This window comes from Rhopalosiphum maidis, chromosome 2, assembly GCF_003676215.2.
Source record: "Rhopalosiphum maidis isolate BTI-1 chromosome 2, ASM367621v3, whole genome shotgun sequence".
Taxonomy (NCBI): Eukaryota; Metazoa; Arthropoda; class Insecta; order Hemiptera; family Aphididae; genus Rhopalosiphum; species Rhopalosiphum maidis.
This window is the reverse complement of record NC_040878.1, coordinates 45,504,125-45,526,996: the sequence shown is the minus strand read 5'-3', so window position 1 is coordinate 45,526,996 and position 22,872 is coordinate 45,504,125. Positions and strand designations below refer to the sequence as shown.

At 25.1% G+C, this 22,872-nt stretch overlaps 1 protein-coding gene across 1 annotated transcript in view; it reads right to left on the bottom strand.

Moving 5' to 3' along the window:
* The window catches only part of LOC113554297 (gonadotropin-releasing hormone receptor-like), a 91,562-nt gene extending 79,010 nt beyond the window's left edge, over window positions 1–12,552 (bottom strand). The window contains exon 1 of the mRNA XM_026958067.1: window positions 12,188–12,552. The gene's annotated coding sequence lies outside the window, so the exon portion shown is untranslated. The remainder of the gene's footprint in view (window positions 1–12,187) is intronic.
* Window positions 12,553–22,872: the final 10,320 nt, after the last annotated feature.

Sequence of the window (22,872 nt, the reverse complement as noted above, 5' to 3'; positions counted from 1 at the left end):
TATAGTTTTATGTATCATGTTGAATACAATTGTCGGTTAATGATATCCATACTACATTATACTTGTACTCGTATAGTTTCAAACCTTTCAATATTAAATTTGTCTTTCTTAAAATTGTGACGCAGTTTTTTATAGGTAATACGATTTAGGTTTCCGTAAAAAAATAATGTTATAGTAATAAAATAAGGTAAAAAGTAAAAAGTATACGTAACAAAAATAAAATAATACTCTATAACTATTCAACAATTTATAAATACTTAATACTTATAAATTTAATAAAATTCTTAAGTTCTCGATATGATTATACTCGTACATCCGTAGTTTTTAAATTATATATAAGTTTCAGCTGTGCATTATGGTTATCAAATTAATATTTCTATGTTTTTTGTTCATTTAAGAATATCGAAATATTATGTTACCAACTGTAGCTTTACAGTTTAATCTAAAAGAAATGATACTTATACATCTCACTTTATTATTGTTAAATTATAAATAATTTATTAATTCTGGTAAATAGGGGTTATACCCACATACATAATAATTAATGTGGATACAAAATAATTGGATTATAAACATTCAGAAGACCCAAAGTATGCTTTACAACACCCCCACCCTAAACCGTGTGATTAATAAATTTACTTTACTAATTAATCCACTAATTACTATACATAAAACTATTTCTGTTGATGAATTTAATCAGCCTGCTCGATAACCATCTTATCAATAAAACTGAATCATTGATTGAGTTAACTCTTTTAATATGACACATTTAAATTTGTTAAATCAATAAGCATATTGAAAAACAAAATAATACAATTACAATATATATTTTCATTTTGATGAATTAAAATATGAAATCTAAATATTATATATACGTATTACGTGATAATAAAATATTATACGATTAATATAATATTACTTTATGACTTGGTTATTTAATAAAATAATTATATAAAAATACTTTTTTAACAAATTGAATAATTATTTTTTCTACCAAAATAATTGTATATCATTATAAAACTATAGCTATACGTTGTACATATTGAAACGATATGTTTTGGTTTTTCAAATAAAGTGATAACCGTTGATAAAAGGTCGTATTTAGTTAAACTTCTTAGAACTGTTGTGATTATAAAAACAAAATCACTAGACGAGTGATTTGAATTACCTAGATAACTGAAGGACACACATCATAGTATACCAGTACTAAATATTTTAGTAATAATTATAACATGTAATATTAATAAATAAAATGTAAAAATAAATAATAAGTTAATCCTACACGGCGTTAACTGCGACAAATTAAATGTCCATAAATTTACCCGTTTTTAAACTGCACAGATTTTTTATACAATTATTTAGATTATTAACACTAAATATAAATTATAAGTCTAAAATTATATACAGTTTTAATAACTATTTTATTTTCTGTGCCTAATTAATAACAAAAAAATAGATAATCAAAAAAATTTATAGTAATTCTTCGTTAGTCAATTATATTATTCAACATTTATATGTGGAAAAGTAAAATGTAGCCTATTAGATTACGGAACTAGTTGGATTTATCAACGAAAATTTTATGAAAATCCATCGTAAAATGTACATTTGTTTAAGGGTCATTCGTGTTAGCCCTTTATTGTTATATAATAGATATATTTAGTAATTATAACTGATCTTGTACAGCGTTTACGTGACAAATCAAATAATACCAGTGGATTTACCCTGCCTTAAACTCCGTTAACTTAAACTACACATATTTTGAACACATTAAATTAGGTAGATTTGAGCAAATACGAAATATGGGTTTAAAATTATTAATATCATTTTAATAACTATTTTATGTTATGTAAACCACGGAAATCCTTTACAAATAAACAACAACTTTTTGTTCGTGAACCAATTAATTGCTGTATGAACACTCTTTTTGAAATACGGAATTTAAAATATTGGTTTCGAGGTGCATATCCTTGAGTATATAATTATATTAAAATTTCAGAACTATGAATGCAATAGACTTAGTTATAAATTGCTTACACACGCACACACTAACTTTGCCTTTTATTAATATAAATAAATAATAATTTAAATACAATTTTTATTTTCAACCATATTTTTATGTTATTAATGCCATCATATATAAGTATTATATATACAGTATATATAAAAATGATAATAGTAATATTTATGTATACTATTAAAGTTTAATCATATTTCTTAATCTTCGTATAGTTATCCATAATAAATAAAATAAAATACTACCTATATGTTAATATTTTAAAGTAGAGATACTCTACAATGGAGCTCTGATATTATATGACCTGTACCACAAATATGTCAAACAATCGAGTCTAGATAGTAAAGACCCTGGGGATTAGTCCCAAGTCGATATTAAGGACCATAGAAATTTATTCTGAATCACTAGCTTCAAGATCGACCAAAACACATTTATACACCATTTCAACCATGTAAATTGAATTTTATGTAACGAAATTCCTTAAAATAAAAATAAACTACGAATAGGAAGTTGGAACACCTGATAGGAACCCATCATACTAAGTATGTTGCATCACTAAACTTTAATGAATCATTAGTGAGTTAATGGTCCCTTAAACATGTTTTAGTGGCTCGTGATTGATAGATTGGTTCATTAAGTTTTAGTGAATCATTAAATAGATACATGTTGTCTATATTTTGCCCATGTTGCCCTACATGTAACCTGGTACTGTAGTAAGTAAGAGGATTCATGTTCGAGTATACCGCGTCATATGAGTAGTGAGGAAGTCACTAATAGTTACTGTGAAATATGTGTTAATTTTGAATCCAATGATAATTCGATAGGTATATAAAAAACTATTCTGATTAGCCGATTAGTGGATACAGTAATTAGTTTCTATTTCTAAGGATATTTTATAACATATTTGTATAACTAATCGAAAATTAGTAATACGGTAAGGTAAACGTTAAACTTTAATTGATTTTTGACAAAATCGTTTCACATATTACATCATTTATTCAAATTCAATTCAAAAATTATGTAAATGTGTTTGTAGTTATCTATAAATAACTAAAATATTCTCTATTATATTTAAAAATTTCATTTTGTATGTAAAATTACCTTTAAAAATTTGAATGGCCCGTAAATGTCAGTATTATACAATAGTGTATTATAAATAGTTCATGTTTTGTGCGAATTAAATAATCACTATACATTCGTAAATCGTCCAATCGTTGTGAGTACTTATATCAACTTTTTATACACTTTAAGTTTCTCAAAAACCTTTATTATATGCGACATGTGACATCCTCTTTCCAATCAAACTGATAATAATCACCATATATTACAATGACTTCTAAATTAAGAATAAAAACTGGGCGCAAGTAAACTCCGCCACAATTACCTTTTTTAGTGTAAACAACTCCGTCAGGAAAAAAAAACAGGTAAAATTGAGTTCATGTAAATTCCGCCAGAAAAGAAAAACAAGTAACAGTTTAAAATTAATAAAACCTATGATATATTAATATAATAATAATATTTCACATTAAATAATAATTAGGTATACGCATAATATATACCAACAAATATACAAAACTTAAAAATAAAAAATAATAATTGTCTGAACAAATCAATGACACATTGTAATGTGTATTACGTTAAATAATCATGATAAATAATCGTAATAATCATTAAATTTTTCACACTATCCTTTATTTATTTTTTTTAATTTTTGAGTTTATTTGATTAAGATATCCTGTTAAGTTATACATATCAGCTTTAGAAATTACGAGTCATCGTATCTAATATGGGAAGGCCTTAACATTGGCGAAGTTTCCATTACCCATTACAGATAAGAAAATAAAACTGTAGTAGCTGTATTAGACCTTTTCATTACCTTTTAACCGGTATTCTAGCGTAGTTACAATCACCCATAAATTATCCAACGACTTATTGAAACTTTTGGGGTAGAATCATCAACAAAAAATGTTTTTTTCATTCCTTCAAAAATTAGGATTAAATAGATTAATTTAGTTGTAAATTCATCATTATTATTTAAATATAATTCATGTATTTACCTGTTACTATTCTTAAATAAAAAAAAATCTATCTTGTCACAAAGTAAAAAAAAAAATATGTTTAATAAATATATGTGATGATTTATAGTAACATTTTAAAAAAAATCATGGTAAATTATATTATTGATGAAAAAAAAGCATTTTATAATTTATAATTTAATAAAATAATCAACAGCATGAAAATGGACATTTCTAATATCACAAATTGTACTCAAAAGTAATTAATAATTACTAATTATATAATATGTTAACCACACCCTGAATATATATCATCAAATTGCATTCAAACTACATATTGGTAACAACATTTGAAATGTTGTATATATTATTTAGCATAGTTACTTAAAATTTTCAATTTCAGGTAATATGAATTAGTCGTGAGCTGTGGTTAACCTAATCTAATCTAGTCCTACACTTTAAATTGGTTTATGCATCTGACTAAATCGTGATTACATAAAAGAACACTTGAACTTACGTTAGATATCTTGCAATAAATACAAATTGCAACATTGGAAAAATAATCAAAATTATAAGAGACAAATCAATTTATTTTTTAAGTATTATATACTATTGAAAACATTTAAGTGTATTAGTGCTGTAGTAGTGTATAAACAAAAACTACGAAAATATATTTTACTTCTATGGTAAATAAACATGATAGACAATGCAAAATTTACCCCACAATTACTTATGGTCCTAAAAATTACCATTTTAATATGGTAAAAATGACAAGGTTTATTATTTGAATAGAGGAAAGTTGAAAAATACATATTAAGTAACTTTATCCACTTGTAGGTAGCACAAATTTTTTTTTCGGCGCCGTGGAAGTAATGCAAAAACGGTTCCCAGGGCGCCGTCGGTTCAAACATGAAAAAAAAAAAGGTAGCACAAATTTTAAGTTCTAAAATGGCGTGAATTACCATTGTCGAAAAAAATAATAAATAATAACACACAATCAGACTAAAATTAATATTTATAATGGACAATGTAGAAAATAAATTCTGATCCAAAAACATCAGCAGTACTTATTCAACAATCTATTTTTTTTCTCCATAAAACAAAGATAAGGCAACCCATGAATATTTATACTTTCTGTAGATTTATGCAGTAAATTTCGTCTTAGTTAAAGCAAAGTACAAAATATTTATTTTGGATAAACTAAACTTCAAGAGTGATTAATGTAGAGTGAGCAATGGTTTTAACAACTTATCTGGTACGCTAGTTAGGTAATAATATTAAGCATTTGAATTATTATTTTTAAACTTAAAAATTAAAAATGTTTAACTATTTACAAGTAATTATTATTATTGTCATTTTATTTTTCTATTCAGTTTAAATACACGAAAAAAAATAAATATCTTCATTTGTCAATAATTATTTATCCTTCAAACTCAAAACTCATAAAACAATGTATTGTTTAAATGATGAAATTTCTAAACAGTTATCAAAGTACCAAGCTTAGAGTATACATTTTACAATTTTATTTCAATATAAGAATAGATACTTTGTATTAAAATGTACTTAACCTAATTTTGTATTATAACATACAATGTAACATGTAAGTGTGTAACGTATTAACGTGGATATATATTATTGAAATCATCGAACTATTTTATAAGTTACTAATTTATAGTACTTACTACTTTTGCACCTCTTGGATTTTAAAATTACGTATAATAACCTATAACTAATAGGTGCCATAGGCGTAAATTTGCCTTGTTAGAAGGGGGGGGGGGTTAAAATTATAAACATAGAACAGGGCCGCGGAGGGCTTCGATCCCCACACCCCCTACCTATAAATTTTATAATTTTATTGTAACATTTATGATATAAAATGTATATAGAAACTTCAAAATTATTTATTTAACGGCGAATAATATATAACTTTTTATCGTTGTCATTAAACATATTAACGTATAGCTCAATCATTTTAATTTTATTAGAAATTTACAATACAAAATTCATACATAAAGCTTAAATGTTCACATAACACATACCTATCGGCTATCGTATATCCTGAATAGGAATTATGTTTTACATTTTCTAATTTTTTATAATAAATAACCTTAAATTTCTTGAAAAACTTTAAAAAAAAATGTAGATAAGCCCCTCCCCCAATTTACGCCTATGATAGGTGCACCTTTTTCATACTTTCGTATACCTACCAAAATGTATTTTGGTGTTCGATGAATTATCTTATATTCTTATTTAAAATGCCTAGTACCTATTTAGTAACAAATAACAATATATTATTATACAATATTAACTAGGTAACTTAATAAATAGTTGTTGTTCTTTACAGTGTTATTATTTATTATAATGATAATGATTGATGAGTAATGGATTGCATCATATAAAAGTATGTAAATTATACTATTTATGTACATTGTACATAATATTATCAAAAATATGGTTAAATAATAAAAATAAAATACTTTATTATTTACCTAATTATTATATTTACTTTTTATTTTATTACAATCTAATATTATATATTTTTATAACATACCTACATCATGTATAATCTTAGTTAAGAATAAAATCTATGTATTTTGATAAATGATAATACTAACGAGATATTAATTTAAGCTACGCATTATATAATTTTTAAATGTAAATTTAGATGTACAATCTAAATCTAAATATCTAAAAAAATATGCAACTATAAAAAAATTGCATTTACTTTCTTATAAATGATACTACTATAGTCTAATAGTTACTCTAGTATCATATTCTAATATAAGTAGGAATCACAAGCAAATTTTGTTGCTCATTGCTAAAGTAAAAAACTAAATTAACTCATTATAAATAGTTCAAGGAGACATTCAATAAACTGATACAAACAAAATAAATCGATACCAAAACCGCTATTATAGTAAAAAGAAAAATTATTTGTTTCCTGTCTTGCATGATATTCACTAGGTATGTAATACGCAACACAATCAAATACCATAAATAAATAACAATCTTTGTAGATTGTATTTTAATTAAAAGTATGATAATAGGCATAATGCAGGACGGGAATGAAGCTGTGGGCGTACATGTGTACTAAAATGATTGATAACGTGTTAGATGGTGGAGCAAAGTTCAATCATCGAGCTATTGAAAAACGCATTAAAAGACTTGTAGTTTATTTAGCTATAAAAACGTATGCCAAAATATGAATTATTTAAATGATAAAAGAAGATTAAATGCGATTATGCATAGAATATTCATCTTTCAAAATAAAAACTTAGAGTTCAAAAAAATTGAATAATGTTTATGAATTTCAATTCATAATTTTCATAATGCAATTTTAATGTATTTACATAATATGTTTACAGCACGTTTGTTTATTGTAAAAACATGTTTCAGAGTAAACGTATTTAAAATAAATAATAAAATTTCTAATAAACAAATAATAAATTATAGGTATTTTGATAATTCACATTCTATGAAAAACATAATGGATTTTATGGTATGTATAATATGTTTTAATATTTAATTAGAACACTATCAGTGTTTTGTTATTTTATTTACATTTATAATTTAAGATGATAAATTGTGTTTAAGTATACAGTTTCTTTTAGTTAAAAACTATTGTCTGTCAAGGGATTTGGTAGTACTGTTCTTACTTACTGTTAAATATTAAAATTAATTTTATAAAGGGTTAAAATTCAAAATTTAACTCAATTATAACCACATTTAATTATTAGATTTTTTTATACCAACTATAAAAATCAAATCATTATTATTTTTAAGTAACTTCTACAAGAAACTTTCTATCTAAAAGCCATAATTTGTTACCCAAATTAAAATTGATAGATAAACTTGCAATTAAATAGATTTAAAAATATAGGTAACATATTAAAATAGATAAACAATTATGTACAATGGTTCTTTGATAAACAAATGTCCTATGTTGGAAGGCCACTTCTACAGAACCAGTTCAACTCGTTTAAATATACGTATAATAATATAGATTCTATACACTAAAAATGTATTTAATTTATTAAAACTATTTAAATACACATTGCAAAAATAAAATAGTTGAATATATTTTAAAAGTAAAATAAAAATCTTTCATAGATTATAAATTATACCAGATTTTTTTTTATTTCAACAATGCGCCTACTAAGCTTTCCTTCCGGTTTCCGACTATTGTTACCTATCTATTACTATTTACTGCTAACTGGTGACACGTAAAGGTCATTAAAAACAATATTATATTACCTGCGCAATTGTAAATGCTTATTAACACAAATAATAATGAGTTTAATTTAAATAGAAGTAGAATCAACAAATAAATTATTTTTTAGTGATTTGAGTTCGCTGCGTTTGCTGAGTCCGGTATTATGATTAACAAAAGTGTAATACGATAACGAATATTTTTTTTTTAAAGTTGATACATAGGCACTAGCATTACCTAAATTATTTATTCTTGAAAAAAACTATTTTTATTATTATTCTATTTTAACCTCGTTTTTATGGTCCGAATATGTAACCATAAACTGAAAAATATTGTACCCTGATCTATTAGAGCTATAATCATCATGTTCCATACATACAAAATGCGTTTATTTTTTGTTGGATTTTCTTTTCCTATTTAATTATAAAACATATTGTATAAAGTTAATTTTTATTGTCAACAGTTGGTATTTAAAAAGATAGTTGCTCAATCTCTGACTCAAAGCGTTCTTTTTTGTACACTTTTTATTTATTTGTTATGCAATTTTTATTTAACTGTGTTACAACGTTGAATCACTAAACAGTATTATGTTAATCAAAAATGTCTTTTTTATTACAAAACATCCGTGTTGACTTCCATTTCGATTGAAGTTATGTATATGGACTATGTAGACATATAGTATATATTATTTTCATCAACATTTATTTATACTATATTCAATTTCGTTGTTTCTTTTATAATATTTAAATATTTAATTATAAACAATATATATGAGTTTAAATAATTATATACATATATACATTTATTTTTATTTAAAGCTATAATATAGCTAAGTTAAATTTAATCCCCACAAAATAAGTATGAATAGTTAAATATTGGAATATATGTTATCACGTAAATAACAATATATAAAATTGTATGCAATTGTACTGATACGGAATATTTTCAGAAAAAAAGATAAAAGTAAATATAACTTAAAATACAGTTGTACATAATGCTCGTAATTAAATAATTTAAATAGAATATAACTCAAATCCTGAGCTTTAAGTTTTTACTAAGTAAAAAAAAAGGATTAGAATTATATCAACAAGATAAAAATAATCTTTGTCGTTAATATCTTTAATATTCTACCTGAATAATATGTATCAATGAATTTTTTCATGTACAAAAATTATCATAAAAACTAGTTCTGATGCTAATATGGTATAGTAATAATTCCAAATGTTTAACTATACTTAACTGGTTTTAGCATATAACTAAAAATCACATGTCATAATGGTATATGTGAATTAATTATTATAAGTTATAACCAATATTTTCCTGAATAATAATTTAAATAGCTTTAGAAACAACTACCTAACAAGTATACGACAGAACATTTTAAAAAGAAATGCACACCTACATACGTATATTTTCGCAACAAAAATAACATTTACTTATTGATTATATAAGTTTTACGTTATACTCACAACTATAGTTTAAGCGTTTCTTTGTGCAAATCAGTAAATTCAGATTATATCAATAATTTAACTTGTAGGTTTAATTTTATACAATAATAAGTCATAAACAAATTAATCTAGCAGCAGTATAATGGTTTTACAACTTAATAATATTTTTAGTAACAATTCATAAAAAGTTACATAATATTATTTTATAATTTTATATCTTTGAATTCGAGATTTAAAATATACACGTAATATTACTTATTGTAGCCCATCCAAATCATATATCCGCATTCTTTTGTGTGCTTATGAATAATCATTAATTTGATTTAAAATGTAAATTAGAAGTAGGTATAAATTTTATAAATGATCTAAAAATGATAAAATATTAACAAATATTTTCATCACTCTCATTTTTTAATCGTCAGTTATCAATTGTAAAGTTTTTTACTGTATTTCAATATTAATTATCTATAAATCACATATTCTTGCTTAATCAATCTTTTCAAAATATTAATAATACAATTTTATTTAATGTTACAAATAAAGTTAAAATTGAGTAAAAATTATTATTCATGTAGGTATAGCACATTTAAGTGGTACTCATCCCAAATAAATTATTAAATAATGAAATATCATTAAATTAAAAAACTTTTACTATCGTTTGAATTATTTAGGTACTCGTTTCTCAATATCATTATTAATAATTATTTTAGTCGTAGCATAAACATAATTTAATTAGGTGTGTTAAATACCCAAGTTAATAAATTTTTGTTATTTGAATTATTATAGTTATTAGTTATTAATAATTTTGTTCATATTCAGTAATTAAACATGTACAAGTTGGAAATTATAAACCGTTAGCTATGCAAATAATTAAATTAAAAAAATAATAATAACAAGGTATATTAAAATAATATTGATCGATGTAATGTTTACAAGCTTACTAAACAACTATTCTATGCACTAATATATTTAAAACAACAACACGAATTACGATTAATATTGATGATACAATGTAATAACTTCTTAATTTTCTGCAATCTTTAATAAAATTTAAAAACACTATTGGATAGTAATAATTATTGAATTTCCCTAACGTAAAAAATTCAAATGTCTTAAAATTATAGACAATTTAACATTACAGTATTGTTCTATACTGTAAAATCATATTCATTTAATACGTATAATAACTATAGTAGCATAGTAATATTATTCGATCGTATACAATTCATCATTATTACATTATGCAGCGTGTGCATATTGTCACGTGTTAACTATTTTAAATGATGAAATAATCTTTGTAATCTTTTATTCGTAAAATATTATTCCATACATTTTGACGTGTATTTAAAAAAAAAAGAAGAAGATACTTATATATATAGCGGTGAATTTAACAGTCATTTAGTTGAAAAATGTTTAAATGCCAACGGTGACGGAGATATGTTACATTACAACGAAAAGTTTTTGTAAAAGGTAAGAATGTCACGAGTCGTGGGCAAATTTTGTACGAAGCCCATCTTATTATTTTACCGACTATCATATCTTAAATCGACCACTGGTGTATACCAACCCATTTATATTCTATATCATGTAGGCATATCGTAATAATATTATGTATTACATTTAATAGTTGGATACAATATATTATATTCAAATATAATAGCCATTATAATAAGTTATAACAGGTGTTTTATCAATTTTAGATGTACCGAACGGATATTAATCAATTATTTTTATAAATATTCATTTTATTTTAGTTATCATGATAATATTTAAAGTTTGTACAAATAACACAAACTAATTAAAATAAACGTCACTACATACAACATTACATATATACTATAATACACGATTAAATTATCTCTTTAAAAGTTTCAATTTATGAAACTAAAAATGATCTAAATTGAAAATATTTTATTATTTATTTAAAAATTTACTATGACAAAAACATTGTACTGAAGACACCAACACGTGCGTATATAAAAAAATATTGATAAAACAATGTACAAGACTGAATATTTAAATTTAACCTTACAACTCTGAAATAATTCGTAACATATGATGCATTTATACATATAGGTATACTATTAAATACTGCGATATATTATACACAAACTGTATAATAACTTATTTATATTTACATATTAAAACCTAATATGATGCCGTCGTCTTATTATTTGTTACGTCAGTAGTCTAAGACAAGTTAAATAGATGATGCACATCATTGTTGAAATTTAATAAACCTCAGCTGGCACAAAGTTTTATAGACTTAGATTCGTCGGACATGTTTTTCATAAACAATTGCAATAAATACGAGTAAAAATAGATGCTTTTAACCTTTGATACGTTATTTCTATGTTATACATTCTAGTCCGTTTCAAAGTCGCTGCAGTAGAATGTTATACAACTTCGGGCAGAAAATAGTAGTGCTCGCGAGTCAGTATATATGTTATTAACAATTAAAATTATGATGGGCGAATTAAATAGACAGACAATAGTATACCTGTGTTACGGTCAAGGATGGCGACTAGCTGGACTGCAAGAACTGATTGTTTCGCGAGTGAAAAAAATTGTCCTCTATGTATTTATATACATAAAATTACAAAAAAATTTTAAAAAAATATTACTAAACGCGCACCACTGCAATACAACCAATAACACATACACGCACACGCACACTGTCCGCGATACAATAGTAACAGTCGATATTATTATTATTATTACGATTACTGTTTGAGGGGTAGTCGCCGAGGAGGGGTGGAGCCGTGGAGGAACTTTCGAAGACGACAGCGGACAATACTATACGTGTTAGACGGCAGTACAACACGTACGTACGCACGTAGTTGCGTACACGCACGACGACGTCTGGGAAACTGACCACACGAAAAATAATGTTATTATTATTATTACTATATATCAATCTCCCGGCGCGGCCTGTTGCCGCCATCGCTACCGCTATTGCCGCCGCCACGGCCGCTGCAGTCTGATTTGGAGGTCACGCGGACGAACCGGGTTCGGGTCAACTCGATATCGCATAATAATTTATACAAAAAAAATAAAAAAATAAAAAAAAAATAGTAATAGTATAAAACATAATATACATATTACATATTATACGCGGCGCTATACGGTAATAATAATAATAGTAATAACAACAACAACAACAACAATACCGTGTGCCCCGCGGGTGGACGGATTCCGCATTGTGCTTGTTATTTGTCGTGGATATCGTCTGGATATAGTGAATATCTGTGTATGAATAAGATTTTCATAAATTTGCAGTAAGTATACCTACGCTCGTCGTAGAAGGGACGCGCGCGAGATATATAGGCACGTTGACATAAAAAAAAATGTATACATTATATAAGTACACATTATAATGTATATAGCTGCAGTATACCTACAGTCACAGCTGATCGGCGATCGTCGTAAATGCGTGCCGCATCGCATCGCGGCTTAGGCACACACTTATAACAACGATGATTGTAATTATTTACCGAGGAGATGTATTATAATAATAAGTACCAAACTTGCGGTTGGTTTTTTTTTCCAAAACCGAAAACATTAAAACACGTGTATACTGTATACCGAGTGAGATGCATTTAAGTGTCTATAAACACTCGTTATTTCGAAAAGTTTTGACTCGATATCATTTGAAAACAAAATTTCTAAAAGGTATCATAGTTTTTACTCATTTTTAAGTTTTTAATTTTTTTAATGATGCCGTATATTTTTAATATCATACCTAACCGGACCAGAATATTACTCGGAATATTTCAATCTATAAAAACCGAATTTCAGACGAGTGACTTATTAGTAAGCTATAACTTTTTGAGATTTTTATAGCTATAATATTATATGAAAGGAGTAAACTGGAATATGAACTGGGTGAATGTAAATTCCTATACGAGGTAAAAAAAAACATATGTTAGTTCCTACACTGTGTAAAAAATGATGTAATATGTCAGTTCCTACATAGCACAAAAAATGACTTATGTTGATTCCTATACTAATCGTTTATTTGTAGTTACTTTAATATGATAGAAGTATCTTAAAGTAGTTTATTGTTTATATTTATTATATTAAATAATTACCTATACTTATTATATAAATGTTAAATTATTGAATAATTGTAAAAAAAATATATTATATTTGATAAAACTATTATTTTAAACAATCATATTTATAATAAAATATAATATCATATTTTATACATTAAAATGAAGTCAAAATGATGCTATAATGTATTTAAAAAAAAAAACAAATTAAATAACTCAATACGGTTAGTGTAGGGATGTACTATACGTACCTTTTTTCTACTTTGAAAGAACTTACACATATTATTTGTAGGAATTAATGTATGTAATTTTTTACCTACTACTTTCGTTTAGGAACTTACTATTCCCCAGTGGACCAAAATTTTGCAGCGAACTCCTGTGGTCTTGTTCCACTCTACTATACTCACCAAAACTTTAAAACTTATAAGTTATAAGTTATAACTAATAAACTACTCATTTAAAAATTTAATTATTCTATTTAGGAATTTGAAAATAAAAATGTATTTTATCATTTAAAAAAGTATGGCCTAAATAATGATAATATAGCAAATTGTAAAAATTAGTTGTTTTTTTTTTATATGACATCAAATTATGTTAAAGCAATATTTTTTAATAAATGACAACTTACCAAAATACTGAGTGTAGATACTAAAATAATTGATCACTCTGTATATCTATATTATATTGGGTTTTTGCGTGGGTGTATCATTTAACAATTTGGTATCTATATATAATATACAATGATAAAACACGTGTTCCTGGTAAAATGACAATGACACTAGCCTATTTATAATCATAATAATAATAATACATTATGCAGGCGAAGACACGAGTAGGTAGATTACTCGATACAATCGATTCGAGAGTTCGTTGTTCTGAAAATATTACAAGTGGATTATATGCCGATTACCGGAAAGCGCGTTCCGCATATAGCCGTGTTTTCATTTGACAAAAATATTACTTGCGAAGAAAAAACACGTAAGTACATATTAAATTTTGGTGGAGGTAAATGAGGTATTTCACCACTCAGCGTGATTAATACCATAACGTATCATAAACATAAATTTCGTGCAGGTACGTAAAACCGATGGCCAACCGTATATACCGTAAACACCACGCACGCTAAGTAGGTACATACATAAAACTGATATTGGAAAATTGCATTACCTATGTACACAGTACACGGCACGCATGTCCAAATCCATCGATGGCACAGTTAACGAATAATTCATCACACTCCTCTTGTATCAACAATAACAGACGTTGAAGTCTATTACTTATAACTTATTTTAAATTACCTATACAGATAAATAAATACGTATAATATAATATATTTCTGTAAGATAAGATATGCATTCTCTTTCTTCTATAGGCTAAATGTTCATTGGTATTGTTTCTTTTTAAAATGATCAAAAGTTTTAGAATAAACAGGATGGCTGGTTTCTACATTCTACATTAGGCCTAAAACGACCTACATTTTTTGAGTCATTCTACACGCAATAATATAGTTTAAGTGAATCGAAAATTCGAGTGCTTTGGTTCTGTAATAGTCTGGACAATTTCGACTTCAATTTTGATAATGAGCCCAAACTTCGAAATCTATGTAAAACTTTCAATTAATAAATTTCTCTTTGTAATAAACTAGCAGTTATAACGTAGTTATATAACTTGAAATATAAATTGAAATTGTATTACAATTCAACACTATTGCATATCATATTCTTTAATAACATTTATTTAATTATTAGTTATATAATATTGTGTATTTCTTGGAAAAAAAAACATGTACACTTTATTGCCCTAACAAGGGCGTCAATAAACTTATTATTATTATTATTATTACTATTATTACTAATAGTGTATAATAAGTTAGGTTGATGCATACATTATGATATGCATATCACATACATATACATAGGTGTTAGTATATAGGTATAATAGCCAATTTACTATTTAGTTTACACCAATTAATGTTGATTATGATTGTTATCATATAGCGCATTATAGTGTATGAAGTTATAATTCATGTGATATATAAAAATAAAGGTCAATCTAGTTGAAGTTTATTCATTCCAGTATTTCATAATCGTCTAAATAGGTACTATACATTAAATAAGAGACCATAATAAAGAAGATTTTACAATTAAGTATTTAAATATTATTAAATATATTTTTTTATCTTTAAAGAAATATAATTTAGATAGCGATAAACATAAATATTATAAGCTCAAAATAAACAATAAAATAATAATTACAAATTACAATGAATATTAACGTTCCATAATATAATATTGAATAATGTTATATGTTACATTATAACATGAATAATAATACATAATATATAGTTGCATATTAAGGTAATAAAAATTATTAATTAATTGCAGGTATTCAAGTATATGTTTAATATATAATAGATACTATCAATAATTTTGCCACCTGGTAATAATTTTAATTAGGTTTTAACTCAAGTTTTAACCGGTAGACATATAGTCTACTAAGCTACCTACCAAAATATCCATATAAAAACGTCTGGTACATATAATTAGGTAAAAAGAAAAATACAATGCGATGGTTAATAATTATTGTTCCAATTAGTAAATAGTAATAGTATAAATTTTAATTAAATTATTTACCTGACGAAACTAACAACTAATCGCGTTGTATAAGTACTCCCCAATATCAATAATATCACAACTTGTTATAGTGATATACCTAATAACTTTCTTTGAACTTTGAACACTACTCGTCTTTTGGAAGAATGCAATATTAAACTATTGCTTTTATCTAAATTATCTAGTTTATCAAGTTTTACTTATACAACCATAAGTATATAGATATGTTTTTTTTTTTTATGAATAATTAATTCGGATTTTTTTTTTTTTTTTTTATATAAAACAAGAATCAATAACTAAAATAATTTGTATTTTTTTAAATAAAAAATTTCCAGTTTTTCTATTCAAGGATATCGGATTTTTTTACTGCAAACTTAAATACAACGAACTTCTTATGCTTCGGACTTTATTTACCGTGATTTGTTTAACCATATAATATGAAAAATATATATATATATTTCACTCATATGACACTGCCGTATTATATATCCCTAAAACAATAATTGGAAACCACTATAATAACTTTAAATCATCTCAGACTCGTTTAACCTGAAACGCATAATAATATTTCCTTTTGTACTCGAAAAAACAATAACAGAATGAGATCATTTTGTAACATTTTCAATACTGAAAAAAATATATACTAAATGAAAAACTTGTCAATAAACCTACAATGGATTCCTGCAAGTTCATGCTGATAAAACGTGAACAATTTTATGATGGTTCTCATGTATAACATAAACTCCGAAATATATTTAACAATTAACATTAGGTAATGAACAAATATTTTTATCAATTTAAACTACTGAGTACATGGACTGACACAGAAAAATAATAAAAATATAGTACAATAATTATAACAGTCTTAACAAGTTTGAAATGGAAACAAGTAAAATGAAATACATTGAAATAAGCAAGAACTAAACAATAATTCAAACACTGAAACACCACACATATTATAGTATTCTAAAAGCAATCGATTGCACAGCAACCAGTGCACTTATAAAGATAAATGTAGAACTCTTTAACCTACGGCGATATACGTGTTCGTATAGGGGTTAATTATCGAGGGAGACGCGTAGCGTTTAATGCCTTCCAAATGATGGAGCTTTACTTATCTAAACCTGATACGTATATATTATATTTATATATATGTGTGTGTGTGTGTGTGTGTGTGTGCGTTAAAGTTGTATTATTATTGTACGGTTAACATTCCACTCCCCCGTGTTGTGTTTATTTCACCATTCTGAGCATATAAAGAGCTCTCTCACAGTTGATTAAAAACCTGTGTGGCTGCGTCAGGTACCTAACGGTGAACTGTCCTGATTAGTGATTAGATTATTTAAAATTTAAACGAGTAATAAAAATATGTCGATTATCAACAATAATACAATTATAATATAATTATACAGTTTTATCCATAAGTCGCAATTCCTCGAGAAACACTGATTTTTTTACAATATCATATTCCGTCTGGCGTGGACTAGATCTACCCAAAAATAAATGTTTATATATGAAACGATAACTAGAATAGTTTTAATTATGTACACACTGGACTAGACTTATATATCATTAATTTGTATTATTTATGTAAACTGTTAAGTGTAATAAGTTGTTAATAACACTATTCTTTTTTCAAACTATTAGTATTTTTTTTTTAATTTCTAAGACATTTTGAGGGAATTTAAACCCCCTAACCACCCCCCTCTGGATACGCCACTGCGTTACACAATGCTGTAATCCGTATAAGATTTAAATGCTCTAAATTCCTATCGAGCCATCAATCTGCGTTCACAAACAATTCACGTGCAATTAATTAAGCATTTAAGCATATTATTATAAACGATAAACTATCATCGCAGAGTGCAAACCGGGTTCGGGGTTAATAATATTAAGAACTATATTTAAATATTTATTTTCGTACATATCAGCGTTACTACTTTAAAGGTAAATTGGCATGCGTAATATTTATTTGAAGAGTCAATGAATATTATAACTAAAAAAATAAACAAAAATTAACAATATCCGTAAATATAAATCTTTTTAATATATAATATATATATATATATATTATATCATAATTTATTTATTTTTCATAATGATGAACACCTAACGATTTTTCAGTCGAGAATGCAAGTTTTCGATACATATGTTGGGAGTGCTAGAAGCCTAGAAATAGACAAGCCATTTTGGTACACCTAAAATAACTTTTGTATAGGCAACGCTTTTTTATTTAATAGGTGTATATAAAATGTGTCAACGCATTGCATGTTATTACAATTTTGATTACACGTAAGTTATATATAACACATTTATATTTTTATAATTTGAGAAAAGTTGTGTTCAATAAATGATAGTAAATATTGAATTAAATAAAAATTTAATATAAAGTTTATGTACAAATTACAAAGTGTTAACTATTTGTCTTCGTAAGAGTTATCACTTATCAGTGTCATCCGATAGGATAAGTGTGCATGTCATCTGTGGCTGGCGGGATTGTAGACATCTATGTTACGTCTTATTTTTACTATTTTTCAAATATTACAATAATTTATCACTGTTTCCAATTGTATTTATATATAGACATCTATGATCTACCTAATCCACTACCTACTTCAATATCTCTGTCTATATAATATTAAGAGTAAAAGATTCCAGTATATTAACTTAAAATATAAAATATTATTAAAAGTATCAATAAGTAGGTAATGTACCTAATTTAATAAACAATTTTTGGTACGAGATAATTAATAATTGTAATATTATAAACTACTTATTTAATAATATTACAAAACCTCTATAATTTTAAAAAAAATTGTATAATTAAAATATAAAACATTAACAAAAACGTTAATTTAAATATTTTATATAATAGCGGTGTTATAATAAAATATTTTTCGATTCTTGATTGAAATAATTATAATATATGTATATAATACTACTATAATGAGTGAAAAAATGTAAAGTAATATTAGTATTATTTAGTATAATTATTATTAAAATGTATTAGTTATTAACTTAATTAATTAATTAAACTAAAAATTAGTTAATAAGTAAATTTATATTAAAATAAATACATTATAGTGAATAATTAAAAAAATAATATTGAAAAATATTTATTTAAATTCCTTACATCACACTTTACAATTTACATGACATGCTAGCGTGTTAAAGCTAACAGATATAAAACATATGTATATAATATTATAGACAATTGGTACAAAATCATATTTATATCAACATATTTGATAAGATGAATTTAATATTGCAAACCTATAGTATGTTTAATAAATATTAAAATATATGTTATAATTTTTTCATTCAAGGTTTGACTAAAATAAAATATGATAACTGATAAATGATAAGTAAAAACGCTTTAGGAATGTATAGTCAAGACTAAACTAGAGGGTCTATGAAATCCAGAATTTTCCTTCCCCACAAAAAATATTCTTCAATATTTTACAAATGTTCAAAATAACTTTTGATACTAACATAAATATTTCATAAACAATCGTAATAAATCTTAATTTTTTCATAATTAACTAAATTTAAAAACACATTCAACATTTATTAAAATTATAATACATAATTTTTTTAAACCTCTTTCTCCTGAAAATTATGTAGATCCACTTAAGTGACAAGTCAGTAGTCACTAGTGAGTAGTACAAATACCACAATATTATGAGTACGCTGGTATTATAGAGTATATATTTTATCAATGCATTAAGTGTTTAAACCATATTAAATCGTGTAAATTATAAACAATAATTATATAGGTATATTATCGTTTACATATTTGTCTCAATGTAAACCATGCAAAATTTATGTATTTAAAACATTAATTGTCTTATTTTTTTAAAATACAAATATCTTATTTTAATAACAAACTCAAGTATAGCTGGTATAGTTATAATAATATAATAATAATAAATAGGTATCGACAAAAAATTTTTGCTTTATTATAATTATAAATATTTTCACAAATTCTAAATTTTAAATGAGAATTATTTTAAAATTTAAATCTATCTACACTATGTAATTTACAATATAATTGTGGCTAATAATAATAATACTATCATTATATGATACTGCATTTGCATACATTGCAGTTTATAGTATCAATTAAATTTCTATGTTATTGCGGAATTAAAAACCTCAGAAAACTTTTCCCCGAGTCTAGGAAAAAAATCCTTAGAATACAATACTACCCACACAGCATTTTCCACATGAAATGTACTGAATAAATATTTTTTAAACGTTTACATAACATTATTAATGTTTTATTATAAATAATAAATATACAATGTTTTTCGTGGGGAAATTACCAGCTGACGTCATATGAAAGTTTACCAAAAATTATGAAGAAATACCCTTTAAAGAGGGGGTCTAACCTTTTTTTTTACGTTATGAGCTATTTACCTTTTTTTAACAAAACCGAACCTACCACTTATTTTTTTAAGTATCTTCAAAACTTTTCAACATTTTAACGTAATTTTTTTCGTATTAAAGCTATTTAATTGTCCTTTTAACTAACATACGTAATATTAAACCAGAAATGTGCAAATTATTTTTTATTTGATTGAAAAAAATAAACATTTTTTATCAAAAATTAGATTTTAAAAATAAAATGAGTGTTACTCCAAATAATTTAGTATTTACTATTAGTTTTTTGTTTTATTCTACTCAATAATAGCTATAGAATACCTTAAAAGTTTAGTTTTCATATCTTCTAAAATTTAAAAGTTATACGCTATTAATCGTCAATATCTTAGTTTTCTTTGAATCGAGTCTAAGTCGTTAATTGGTCGTTAATCCTTTAATTTTATTTTATTTGATAAATGTGGTTTCACATTTGCTTCAATTACTAATTTGTAAGTAAATTTGTAATTAAGTTTCAATATGCCCAGGTTATTTGATTTATCATTTGGTCACATTACTGATATAGTGACATGCATTTTGTATGCTGATTTTTTAACGGCAATGCTCGAGCCACAGTGCAAAGATATAATATAGGCTCCGAAATCCAAGAAAACCTGTTTTGAGAAATCGATCGTCCATCCGTATCATATTCGCCGATCTCAAAATTTAGTATGGTTGGGCAAAATTAATTTGTTGAATTTGGCTCCTTCATGAGAACATAGAAACACTGTGTAACTTTTAAGGTATTCTATGTATTATTTAGTAGAATAATTTATAATTTACTACGCGGGTTTTTTTTTAATTATCATTTTCGAACATAAATGTTATTGTTTTAATAATAATATTTTGTTTTATATTACGATGTATGAAATTGAATATTTTTTTTTTTTTTTTTATGTCATAAAAATACAATCACTACCCACTTTAATAATAACTCCAAACATTAAACGAAAAATTAAATTATAAAATAATAGTTACCTAATGAATACAATAAATTATTGCACAATTGCCCCATATTTTTAATACTTGGGAGATTTTTATTATACCCATTACTCTATGATATTATCATTCGGAAATATTGGACGTCGAATTCACTCGATAATCTGCTTGATGCGATAATTACAAAAGATTACGCCTATCATTAGAGAACATTCTTTCAGTCGGATCAAATTGAATCAATAAAAAACTTAGTTGAACAAAAACTTTTATAAGTAACTTACTTTTTTAATATTTTATATAATACGTAGTTTTGCATTGTTCTATAATCAATATAGTATACCTTTATGCAAATACAGTAACAGTGGTTGCCGCTTATTTACCAAATCGATTTATGTTATTTATCGCATATTGTTATCGAAAAGTGTAATAGTAATAATACAACCGTATTACCATAGAACATGATAGAACGAACGGCTGTCTGAATTCCTTTGTCCGCTGAAAATATTTCATGTTCTATCGTTTTACGTATGTTCATACTTTAATTTTTGTTTATGTTGTCAGTCGGCTTATGTTATCCACTTTGTAGAGTGCCTAAGTGATTACATTAAGCGACGACCATTGTATATTCAAAAGACCAAAATGCCTTTATTGTATTTTGTATTTAAGTCCCTATAACCTCTACACGAGTATATATATAAATATATTAAAATAACCACACACACTGTTATGTATCAATAACGTACAAATATATCTAAAATTATATTATTGTTTAAAACCGTAAATCAGTTATAATATTTAATCAAAATCATAAATTCATAATAATATATGAAAACATTATGATGTACGTTTATTCTAATCTAAGTAATATCTACTACACATACTTTATTTCATTTTATTACACATTAAATTATTTTTATAACAATTTGTTAATTAACTATAAATGTTTAATTTTAACTGTCAATTAACTGCGTGTGGTTTTGAATTATTAGCCTTTCAAATTCCCTTTTCAACATAGAAACAATTTGTGCGGTATTGAACGGCCTAAAATACGTGGTTATGAGTAGTAAATGTGTGGTTTTAAACGACGCCTTATATCAAAAATATAAAATATTAATTACGTATTGTATAATATTTACTCAAATATTTTGAGTTTTTGTTAC